This window comes from Lepisma saccharinum, chromosome 2 (assembly GCF_977018435.1).
Source record: "Lepisma saccharinum chromosome 2, izLepSacc3.1, whole genome shotgun sequence".
NCBI lineage: Eukaryota > Metazoa > Arthropoda > Insecta > Zygentoma > Lepismatidae > Lepisma > Lepisma saccharinum.
Genome location: NC_139230.1, coordinates 46,717,893 through 46,731,701, shown reverse-complemented (window position 1 = coordinate 46,731,701; position 13,809 = coordinate 46,717,893).

The window sequence follows — 13,809 nt, the reverse complement described above, 5'->3', positions numbered from 1 at the left end:
CTTTGGAAAGTAAGAATGTACTTATAACATATTGTTGCCTGCTAATATACATATATATATATAATATACATACATACACACATATATATATAGTGTGTGTGTACGCGCGTGCGCGATTTGTAATTAATTAATACACTTACAAGGGAGGTTTAAGTCTCCCCCTCCGATTTCATGAAACTTGGCAGGTGTATAGAGCCCCCCCTCCTCAAATGTCAAGATGAGGAGAAATTGAAGTAGGGATCTGACCCCGAAACCACGTAAATATGGCATAGGAAGAAACAGGGGACATAGGGCCTCTCTATACATCTGTCAAATTTCATGGGAATCGGAGGGGGACACAGGGGTCAGATGATCCCCACGTCAATTTGTCCTCATCTTGACATTTGAGGTGGGTTTTGTCCCCTAAAACAGTTTTTTAGCCGAAACAAATAAAAACACGTATTTCTTCATTTAGGCCCGTTTATACACACACAAAAAACACGTATTTCTTCATTTAGGCCCGTTTATACACACAACGGCCAAGTTTCATGGAAATCGGAGAGGGACACAGGGGTCAGATCCGCACTACAATTTGTCCTCATCTTGACAATTGAGTGGGTTTTGCCCTGTAAAACCATTTTTAAGCTGAAACAAAAAAACACGTATTTCTTCCATTGGGCCCCACTATACACCTGCCAAGTTTCATGGAAATCGGAGGGACACAGGGGTCAGATCCTCATCTTGACATTTGAGGGGGTTTTGCCCCCTAAATCCGTTTTGTGTGGGGATTTTAATATGCACATAAAGTGGAATAATGCTGTAGATGGCATCCCAACCACTGGAGACGAAGAATGGTTCATAGACAATTTTATTCATGGACTGGGTCTTCTTCAACACAACATGTACAATACGAGAAAAGATAAAAACCTTGACTTCATATTGTCCTCGTTTGAAACCTGTGACGTCATGCCTTCTTTCAATCTGCTTCAGTCGGACCACGAGTCGCTGAGCGCTACCTTCAAAATCCCGGTGAAAGCGGGAGGCTCCCCTTCTGCAGCCCCCCAGGCATAAGATTCCCCTGTGGAAGAAAATGCCGTGGGACGCCGTCCGTCGAGCCATTGACCTTTTCATCTGGAACCTGCTTTCCGAAGGGTCCGTGACCGAGGCTGTCGAACTGTTTACGGACGTTATTCATTCCCTAATTCAGGACTATGTTCTGCATAAAACAATGAAAAGTAAAAAGTTTCCCCCGTGGTTCGATAAAGAGTTGCAGCATCTGTTGCACAACAGAAAGAGAGCATGGCACCTGTGGAAAAGTTTCCCCAATCCCCACACACACAACAATTTCAAAGCACTTCGTAAGCATAGTAAAGACCTTATGAAACAGAAATACACAGAATATGTAAACACAGTCACAAATGAACTCCTTACTAGATTCTGGACATTGATAAATTGATGGAGAAAAACCAAACGCATCCCTTTGGAAGCAACACACAATGGCATTTCAGCTGTTGGTAATGATAGAGCTGAACTATTCAATCAAACATTTCAAAATAATTTTGTTTCAAATGATGTTTTAGATCACCCGCCTATCTCACTCTCTTTCTACCGTCTTTACAGAACCAGGTGAAATCTTGCACTTCCTTACCTCCTTTTCTTCTCACCGAGCATCTGGACCAGACAATATTCCTACTATTTCCTTCAAAAAACAGCTCACTCGCTAGCTACTCCTCTTGCAATGTTATACAATAGGTGCTTCTCTGAAGTCTGTTTTCCCACTCAATGGAAGAAAGCAAATATCATTCCTATTTTTAAATCTGGCAATGCAAACGATACTACATGTTACAGGCCCATTTCTCTCCTTTCCACACCTGCTATTGCCTGTGAAAAGGTTCTAAAAAATAGACTTCTGAAATTCACATCCCCTTACATTAACCCAGCACAACACGGATTTCTTCCAAATTCTTCATGCCTTACAAATCTGTCTTCTATGCAATCCTATGGCATAAACGCAATTACTAATCGTAATCAGTTGGATGTTGTGTACTTTGATCTGTCCAAAGCTTTTGATTCAGTGGATCACCATTATTTACTGCATAAATTAGCTAACAGATTTAATATAACTGGAAACACGTTAAAAATAGTGAAAGACTATCTAAGAAATAGACAACAACGTGTTATACTTCCTGGAACTAATTCTAACTGGCTTACTGTTATATCTGGTGTGCCGCAAGGAAGCGTTCTTGGCCCTCTGTTATTTGTATTATATGCTCTTACATAACAATTTCATTGAAGCAAAACATTCTTGAAGGTAATTATACACTCACCGACATCACTCTAACAAAAGAAGCACAACACCGAGATCTAGGTATCCTCATAGATTCTAAACTAACTTTCGATAATCGCATATCAACCATCACAAAAAAGGCAATGCGTATGCTAGGCTTACTTTACAGATTCACCGAAATCCATAACCCGAAAGCACTTTCCATTTATTTCAAAACTTTTGTGTCCCCCATTCTAGAATACTGTTCACCCATCTGGAACATGGCTGCCCCTTCTCATACTTCCAAGATCGAGCGTATTCTCAGCTTTTTCCTCTCCATCGTTCGATATAGAGTGTCGGCCCTGAGACACCTACCTAAGAGAGATCTGCTTATAAACTTAAACATAAATACTCCAGAATCACGTAGATACGTTGCAGATATGAAATTACTACATAAGATAATTAATGGAAACCTAAGATGCAGCATCCCACTCCACAAACTCTCCCTCAGAGTGCCTAGACACAAAACACGGAGCAAGGAAACTTTCCACACAGCAACTCCAAGACTCTCACTCATTCAACGTTCACTATTTCATAGGCTACCAAATCAGTTCAATGTCATCTCAAACCAAACCGATATATTCAGTTCATATCAACCTTTTATCACCAACATAGAAAAAATTGTACATAAGTAATGCTTTTGTGAAACACATCTGTTTACCTTGGAACTGTCTCGACTTGTTTATGTTTATATTTATATTTTGTTTATTTTATTTTATTTGATCTTGTTTCGTGTATTCATTTTAACACTAGTGTATTTTTTTACTGTTGTTTCTTTCCGGTTTAAAATGGCTTCTGCTGTACTGGAAATTTCAATAAATAAATAAATAAATAAAAATAAATATATCTGATCAATTTGGCAATCTTGCTGCCACATGTGTAGTTGCACCAGAACCTTGAAACCAGTGTTGTGTCTGAGCTTGCAGTTGCCGGAGCATCACGTTCGTGCTAGTGAAATGCCACCGAAAATTAACCACTATTGGGAAGGGTACATTTTGGCTCTTTTCCATGCACATTCTTTGTACAACCAAATAGTGAAACAGTGTCGGGAAAATGGTTCAACCATCGGAGTGACCAGAGCTAAAGATATCGTGGCCAGGGAAACACAAATGGTGCTCATGCAAAAACATTCCCCAACAAAAGGTGCTGTTCGAGGTTCCTATGGAATTCCTATGCATGTGCTCCAATGTATTTTGTTGCAGTGGAAATTGCAATGTCGGGTGATAGTCCCATACAACATTACGGTGGCAGTGGCACGGTTTTTCATAGGGTAAATACACTTTACATCTTGGTCAGATATAACCCAATCAACCTCTGTACAAAGCAAAAATAGCACTGGAACCAATGCTCTTGCTCATCTACTTCCTTTGCTATGAAACCTACCAATTTGAAAAAGCAATTTCAACATGACACAGTAGCAAGAAGTGACAACAATTATTCCTGGTTTTCACTCCAAGGTGGACAGCATCAATTACCAGAATTCATGGAATATGTTGGAGTAAGCCCAGCTGTGATACAGGAGCTGGTCGATGGCATGCCTAGTGATTTTTACATGGCTGCAGTTGAGGATTCTACACAACAGCTGCAGTAAATGGAAGATATGTCAGAATCATCAATACTGCATCAGTGGGAGCCTACAACCTTTGCAGAAATGAAACTATTTTTTTTTAGTTTTGAGCTGTTATTTATGGTCATTTTGCAAACATGATTAATGTCCAGAAGGCAACAGGTTAAAGTTCAGAATCATCTTAGCCAACTAATTGAGAATTTCCAGTCACCATCCTGGGGAAACTGTGTGTGATCATGTGTCACTCATACCTTTTCGAGGGTGGCTTGTCATGCGACAATATATGAAGATATGGTAAAAAGATTTTCAAAATATGTATGGGACATGGCTACACATTTCTCTTGAAAATTCATGCTGGAAAGGGTCTTCAAGTTAGAAAAACTACTCTGACAGGAGTTGTGAAGTAATTATGTGAACCTCTTTTGAATGCAGAAAGAACAGCATGTACTGGAAATTCATACATAAGCATCGAACTAACTAATTGTTGGACAAAACAAATCTTGCTGGGAACTTTGAAAAATAAGTAACAAAAAGGGTCCCCTAAAGATGTCACCCTTAAATACCATGTGAAAAAGAGAAAAAGAGTGATATTGTTGCGAAAGAGAGTAGTAGAGGAATCACTATCCTAAATTGGAAGGACAGGCAGAATGTGACAATGCTCTCCAAGTATTCTGACAACACAGTTGAAATTTTGGAGAGAAATGGCCAAATCATTAAGAAGCTGAAAGTAGTAGTTGATTACAATACTGGAAAATCATCAGTGAACTTCAGACCAAATGGCAGTGTATTCTTTGCCTTTTAGAAAAAGAGTGAAGTGGAGAAAATTTGCAATAGAATTGCTACTTTCAACTGCCATAGTGAATGCTCAGAACCTCTGAAAGAGAAAACTGACATGTTTTCCAGGAATAAATTGCCAAAACACATTTATTTGCACTCAACTCCCCATATATTGTCATTCTAGCATTATGGGCATCATTGTTATACTTGTGATTGACAGCGAACTAGGAGCAACAAAGTGCAAGCCACATGTTTCAGTCATAATAACCAACATCGTGTGCACCCGTTTCAGACATTAAGACTGACGTGGCAGTGAACGTGTTAATACACGTGCCTTCTCATTTTGATGAAGATTCAATATGTCTATATACAGTGGGACCCTGATTGTATGTTCCAAATTTTACATTTTCCCTGTATATTGTATGTTTCCAATCTCGGGTCCTCCTGAAAAAAAATATATTCAACTGTATTTTATTTTACGCATCAATTCTTGGAAGTTTATAATTGAGGTTTTCCTGGACACACAAATTAAAAGTACACTAGCATTTTGTAGGTTTGGTGTGTATTATTCACAATTCCAGAATATAATAAGACATTAAAAATTAATGTTAAAAACTGTACTTACGTATGCGAGTTATGCAGGAAAGGCCGAACCTGCAAGTTGTATATGATACACACAGGTTTTTTAGTATTTTAACGTTTTTAACATGAGAATAGGTTAATTGTGCAAGTTTTTAATGAATGACGAGCTTTTTATATACGTCTAGGGTTGGGATATATCTTAAATGTATCCACACCAACCCTTGTTTACAATTCTTTTATTACATTTTGACGTGGTACTATGCTAAGTACCTAGGTTTTTCATACGAACCTGAAGAAGGGGATAGATAATCTCCGAAACGTAGTTCTAAAAAAAGAAAAATATTAACAACATACTCTCATACGTAAGTACAGTTTGTAACGCCTTTTTTATTAAAAGTACAATTGCCATGTTTCCAAATTTCCTTACCTTTCCCTCTCCATCCCTCGTTGCAGCTTCTGCTTCACTTTTGATGTATGATATTTTGGTTTGAAGCCTGAGATTCCCCTCACAGAAGAGAGGTGAGGATGTTCTGGGGGGAGGATGTTCTTGGGGTGAGGGTGTTCTGCAAACTGTATGATATCAGTATAGTTTGAGAAAAATGCAAAGCTGAAACATAACTTTGGTAAAACATAAAATCAAGACAAACACATACTTACTGAATACGGCACTCTGCCTATACCTGAGTGATGGAATTTATGGAGCAAGATATAAATTATAGCATGTATAATCACAACAGAATGTCTCTATACTGAAAACAAAGCCCTTCAGTTATTGTGCAAAAGCATAGGTGCTGTGACACTAGATTTTCTTGTAGGATGTACAATAAAACCCTAATATATGTGTCTGATGTCTACAGCTAAGAAACTGTAAAATGTTAGTATGTAGGCAAACATATAAATCAAAAAATTGGCTAACTGAAAGATTGCAGCGTAAATATTAATCAACTGGACTTTTCCACATTTACAATAACAGTAATGTAAATGTGAAATATTCCTGAAATTTATTTTAAAAAGAAATGCATTTTTTTTATGTTTGTGACGAAGTAGTTATCACAATTCGTTAGAATGCGAGGGCCCCAGGTTCAAATTTGGCCGCTGTTGCAATTCCTGAAAATGATGGGGAAAAATATCTCAGAAAAAGTGTTATCCTAGTCCAGGAGAAGGCTTGAAGAATAAATAAACCCCTTCCCATACAGTTTGGCAAACAGAAATGCAAAGTTGGCACTGAAAAGGCGATGGGGAAAAATAATAGAAATCCTAAAAGAAGAAGAGTTTATGTCACAGCCAGGGGGGCACATGAGAGTGAGAGGAGGTACCACCCCCCAACTTCAGGCTATTAAAAATAAGTAAATGGTTGTCATCTCATTTAATTTTAACAGTAAATGGAATTTTTGTAAAATAAAATTTGTCGGGCATTACTTGTTTTACATGTGCACGTTGGTTTCGTAATAGAGAACAAAAATAGAATTGTGACTCTTGTAAAATTTGTACTGAATGAATGAATGTCAATGTAGATTCCAGAATAATGACTCTTCATTTTTAAATAAATAGATTAAAATAAAAAAAGTGCTGTACCGTTGGATAATGAGATTCGTTGTCACATAGCAGAATCTGCTATATTGACGGAAACTAGAGAACAGTTGACATTTAGGGTTGCAAACACTAACCTTCCACAAAGTACCATTTCCCAAAGTTTTCATTAATTTTCATGCTCAAGCTTCACTTGCATTTTGTCATCAATGTGTACAGATTATAAAGCCTATCTGATGAAGTGTATTGCTTTCAAATTAATGTAATTAGCGAGAAGCGACATCAAAATTTTGAGCTGGACAGGAAAAGATGCAATCTTATGGATAAATTACTCAAATAGCTTGGTTTCTTCATCGTGACTTGTGGCCATGTTGATTAAGGCCAGCTTTTTAAGCTGAAATCCTAGGTTCGAGTCCTCGTGTCTCCAAAATATTTTTTCTTACCAAATGGGTGCTACATAATGTATTTAATTCTCGTCACACCAATTGCAGCCTGAAACTTTGTTATTGTTTGCATGCCAATAAGAAAATATGCATTGAAACTATTACTCATTCAGAGAACGTGACTGTTACTCAAGACTACTTGAAATTAAGATATTTTAGTTGCTGCTAAGCCTCGATATTTAAAACAAGTGCTAAAATTGAAGATTGTTGTGTGATATAACACACCGTTAATATTCTCAAGAAGAAAACCACTCAAATTAAATGAGTAAGTTGTGAGGAATGTCAGCAGATGTATTTTAAGATGTTCCGTCATTCACATGTCACTATCCTAGTTTTATACATTGATAGATATTTACAAGTGACCAACTTGATGAATGCTCGCACCTTATGAGTAATTTTCAGATGGGAAAGAAAGAAAACCTGGTCCAAATTGTAATGTCAAGATGTGTGCAGATTTTAGATGTTATTATCAGAAACAAACAGAATTAATCAGTAACTACAATTATTTACCTAAACATTACTCATATGGCACTTAGAATAGAGCTGTAAAATATGTATTTTGGATAATTAGCTGGTTGAATTATTCTTCTTATATTATACTTATTATACTTCTGCTTTCGAGGTGCAATTTGAGCGAAACAGCTGAATCCAGACTGCAATCTAATATTAATAACAATACAACCATTGAAGTATAGAGAAATGAAAGGGACAAATATGTAGTTTCCATTCATATTATACTATGCAGGTAACGTCTGGTGTAACTTATCGTATGAATTGGTTTTAAGTAAATTCCATGTTACATTCCATGGAATGTTTGTTTCCTTTTCACGAACTATCTGAATAAAAGCTTCCTCTTGTCTGTTGGCTTTCGCGGAAGCTGCTTTAGACTGCTAAGGTCAGGTATTCGCCGTGTTCAAGTAAGGTAAGCACTAGTGACATAGTCACGTGAACCTGATAATCCAGCTGTTTCTTCTCTGCTACCGAGAAGCAGAATCAATTCATTTTGCTTTGGTATAAATTAACAAACTGCAAGGGTCGCGAGTTCGAACCCTGTCACGATAAGAAGTTTTTTCTTCTCTTTATTTACGTGGTAAACAGTGAAGTGTAGCAAGATTCAAAAGTAGATTTTGATATTTCGGTTTACTTTGGCATTTCGAAAACTGCCAACGTTCAATTCAATAGCAAACATATAAATAAAAACATATGGTGCTAACGGGAAACCTATATTTCTGCGCTTTAGAAGGTTGCATAGAGAAGGAGAAATTATACATTTATTTCAAATATCTCTTGATTTTTACAGGGGCACGTGGCAAAGTGATTTTTTTTTCAAAATGTGTCAAAAGTCTGTGGATATGTCACACTCACACTTGGGACAGGAATCACAGTTGCAAGTGAGAACTGAACCACTATGTGTCTGCCAACTGCTATCACACACAGAGCCACTCTATTACAAGGGGACTAAATTACAACACAACATACAAGTCTCTCTCTCATGTCACGAAATTTATCAATTTCTAATTTAGCTCACGATTAAGCTGGAGAACTATAAAATTAACTCTAAAAAAAAAAAACCATTTTCCAACAACATAAAAATCAAATAATCCATATTTCTAGATAAAAAGAGACAGGCAAACTTTCCATCATGTTTATGAATTATATAGTCACTGAAAATAGTGCTCTCTTTTTAAACAAACACTACTAGAAAGAAATTTTGGTCGATAATTTTAGTTAAAAGTAGTTATTTTTTTAAATCTTAGTAATAACTCCTGCAACCGGATCAAATGATATTCCTTGACATTTACAAAATTACAGATTTAGAAGAGAGGGTTGATCCAAACACTTACTTGTGCACTATGAAATAACTCAAAACAGCTAATCATCCAAAAGATGATTCTAGGTGCTGTAGTTAAAACTAATACAAAAATTACTTCCAGTTGCCTTAGATTAATCTTAGGTTAGTAACATAGATTAATAAACAGAAAATAAACACTTTAACCTCAATTAAAGAATATGGTCAACCTACTTACGAAATTTTCTTAGCGTTGCGCTTTCACTTTGACTGTAATCAACACTTCCGATATAAAAGTACACATCTGGAGAGCTCTCGACACTAGGGGGGGAAACACTATTGGCAGAAGCTCCTTGATGTCTTCTTTCCGCCGCTTCTTCTTTCCCTCGAAGATGTTCGGCGACTATTCCTCGAAGTAATTCACCGCCGCATTCATAGTTCAAAGGTCGAACTTGGTATCTACGTCGTCACCTCGATTAGCAATTCTCAGTTCACAACTACACACTTCCAGTGTTCTTTTCATTTCTTGCGCTATAAAAGTTGCCACGAGAAAACAGTCTGTATTTAAATAAAATTCCACGCGAACGTTTAATGTCCGGAACATAGGTCACCGTTAACTGACCACTAGGCAAACGACATCTACAAAATCAGTCCACGAATAACTAACTGCAACTTGCTGCCGATAGCACCATCAAATTAGCGACTTCTCCATTCCCAGAGATCTCGACGTCAACTACTGCATATAAACTTCTGCAGCCAACGCGTGAAGCAACGCGGCCTTTCACTCAAAAGCTCTACAAACACTGCTCGAAAAACTTCACCGCGGTTTTCTTTGTTTCTTTACACAATGCATAGTAAGGACAGTTCATATTGCTCAAGGGGTATTAATCTCTCTATCCTCCTTCTTCTCGGAAGACATAATCAGTCCTCAAAATAATCTGGTTATAACCTCCCTAGTTAGTCTTACACTTTGTAATTATGTAACACTGCATATATTATAATGTTTTATTTTAATTTGTAAAACTGTAACTGTAGAAAAATTGTATAATTTTTGTATAACATTTCTATCTTGTTATATGTGTTAAAGGTTTCATCCTGGAATGAAATGTCTCACATTTATGTGTGTTTTCATTTCCAATACATTCGAATGAATACATATTCGTTTCAATGGCATTTACAAAATCACCTCTGAAATTTTATGTTAAACAAGTAAGATTATTTTTGTGCACGAGTGTGTTAGCCGATGCGTAGCAAAGTATTTTAGGAACAACACTTGAAAAAAATTCTTGTAGGACTAACTAATGAAAAATTTCTTTGTAATCGAAGATCATAATACCTTTTAAGGTGTGGTAATATTATAATGGGATTGAGATACGAAATGCTCGGATCCGGATCCAGATCCGAAACTTTCAGACCTGGATCCGGATCTGAAACCTTCAGACCCGGATCCGGAACTTTTGGATCCGGATCCAGATCCGAATGGATTCCGGATTTTTCGGATCCGGATCCATTTGGCCATCCCTAGTCGAAACCTGGGTGAGGACAACTGGTTATGTGTGAGTGATTGTAGTGTGATAATGTTATTGCGTAGGTGGAAATTAATGTCACTGTGTAGTAACAGGACAAGATCGGAAAACCGTTGAAAGAATTTTTTCCAAATCCTAAATCCATACACATATAATGCTTGGAGAGTGCCAGTCAATCCTTTAGGTATTGTCAACAGAGTAATGTTTTTGTCCCGTGGTGTCACCTCTCGCATAACAATATCACTATGTTCACTCCATGAATCCAATAGCAGAGCATGGAAACCTGAGGGGGACACAGGGGTCAGATCCCCACTTCAGTCTGTCCTCATCTTGACATTTGTGGGGGGTTTTACCCCCTAAAACAGTTCCTTAAGCCGAAACAAAAAAACACATATTTCTTCCTTTGGGCCCCTCTATACATCTGTCAAGTTTCATGGAAATTGGAGGGGGACACTTAGATAAACTCCCTTGTGAGTCATATGCTTTATCTACTCTATGTGATCAAAAGTATCCGGACACCCACCTGAAAATAAAGTACAAGTTTGGGTAACCCTCCATCGGCAACACTGGCAGTCAATTCAGTGTTGGCCCGCCCTTAGCCTTGATGACAGCGTTCACTTTCACAGGCCTACTTTCAATCAGGTGCCAGAAGGTTTCATGAGGAATGGCAGTCCATTCCTTTAATGGCAGTCCATTCCTCGCAGAGCGCCAAAATGATAAGAGGTACTGATGTGGACCAGTGTGGTCTAGCACGAAGTCGGTATTCCAAAACATCCGAAAGATGTTCTATGGGATTCAAATCAGGACTCTGCGCAAGCCAGTCCATTAGTGCTTGGTTGTGTTGAAAGACACAGTGGTCATCCCCGAACTGGTCTTGGATGGTAGGCAGCATGAAAGCTGTTAAAATGCCAATGTAAGCTTGTGCTCTGACATTGCCATGTAAAGCAACAAGGTGACCAAGCCCCCTCCAGCAGAAACATGACCACACTCTAACCCCGCCACCTCCAAATTTCACTGTCGGTACTATACAGGCTGGTAGATGTCTTCACCCAGCTTTCTCAATGCACAAACCCTACCATCGGATAGCCACATTGTGTACTGTGATTCATCACTCCACACAACAGTTTTCCACTGTTCTATGGTCCAGTTTCGATGCTCCTTGCACCACACGAAGTGGCGTTTGGCATTTGTCTGTGTGATGTTTGACTTATGGGCAGCTGCTCGGCCATGGAAACTAAGTTGCCGCACCTTGCGCCAAACAGTAATGGTGCTTGGAGTAGATCCTGATGCAGTTTGGAATCCCTGTGTGATGGTGGTGATGGATGATTGACGATAATGCTCTACGACCCTCTTCAACACTCGAAGGTCCCTGGAGGTCAACATGGGAGGTTAGCCTGCACGCTTTTGGGTTGTACATGTCCCTTCACTATAACATTGGAAACAGTGGTCAGAGGGATGTTTTGGAGGGTGGAAATCTCACACACAGACTTCCTACACAAGTAGCACCCAACTAACTGATCACGTTGAAAGTCTGTGAGTTACTCAGACCAGACCATACTGCTGTCGCACACTGTCTGCAGACTACTGAGTTAGCTGCCTATGTGTTCCACGAGGTAGATGGCAGTACGGTGTCGCCCTCTATGATAAACACACGTTTCGCGGCGTGTCCGGATACTTTTGATCACATAGAGTATATCCATAAATAGACCAAAACAGTAATCTCTAGTTACTTTACTATTTTGTACAGCCACTGCGAGGGTATTAATAGCACCTTGACTGCCCAGGCCTTGCCGAAATCCCATTTGTGTGGGGGGAAATAATTCCATTTTTCCAGGTTCCAAGTTATCCGTTGATGGAGCATTTTCTCGAATAATTTCTCAATGGCAGGTATCAACACAAGAAAGTTCTTCCATACAAATATTTGTGAAATTTCTTCACTTCATGTATAAAGCTAAAGCTTCTAGCCGTTCAAACTGACAATATTTCTTCTGAGCGTCAGTTATCATTGCTGATGAACAAGCTACTGTGCGTAAATTACTTTTGTACACATTACACAATTGACAACCTATTACTACAGGACTTGCATCTGTAATTAGTACAATTTCCAAATTCTGATCGAAAGGAAAAATGACATCTGCTCTCTTCACCATTTCCTTTACTAATTCATATTCTTGTTGATGAACATCAGTCCATTCCCATTTATGTCCTTTCTTCAGCAATTCATGTAAATGAGGTATATGCATTGACAAGTTGGGTATATTCCTAGGTACAGCACATTTTAATATTGCTTCTAAGTTCTTCACAGAGGGTCTATTTCCTTCACCAGAAGTGCAAAATCCTAAATACTCAACTTCCACAGCAAAAATTGACACTTCTTAGCATTTATCTTCACATTATATTTCTGAAGACGATCTAGTACATTCCTCACGTTATTATAACACTGTTCTAGTCCTTTACCACAGATAATTATGTCATCTAAGTAAAATTTTGCGAATGGAATTCCTGTTAATATCTGATCCATTACATGTTGAAATATCAAAGCACTACACTGCAAACCAAAAGGTAATCTGTTGTAACCAAATAAAGCAAAATTAGTATTTATTACCAAATATTTCTTCGAATCTTCATCTACTTCCAACTGTAGAAATGCATTCTTCATGTCAAGAACCACGTATGTATCAGAATCACCTAATGTGTTCAAAATATCATCTATTTTTGGTAATGGATAAATTACTTTCTCAAGTAAAGTATTCAGTCCTGTCTTAAAATCAGCACATAACCTAAGATCATTTGACTTCTTGACAACTACTACCAGTGGTGATGCTCAGTTAGAATAAGTTACTTCTGACAGTATACCATCGGAAACCAATTTACTTATATCCTTTTTAATCTGTTCAATTAAACTCTACGGTACTTCATAAGCTTTCCTAAAAATAGGTGTACTGTTAGGTTTAACTGGAATCACAGCTTTAAAACATTTAATATGCTTCCTAAGATCTTCTGAAAATACTGCCTTGTACTCGGACAACAAATTATTTATCAGTACTTCCTTATTATAACAATTCTGAACTTCTATCTGCTGTAACATAAAATTTTGCCTCCAGTTAGGCCATAAAATGTCCAGCCAAGTTCTTCCTACAATCGGTTGTGGCAGATTTTGCTTACAAACAAAAACGTTCATATTATATTACTTATCTTTCCACAATATATCCAACATAACCCGACCTTCTAATGCTAATGGTATTCCATCATCATTTTTCAGATTGATATTGGCAAGTTGAATCTTTAAA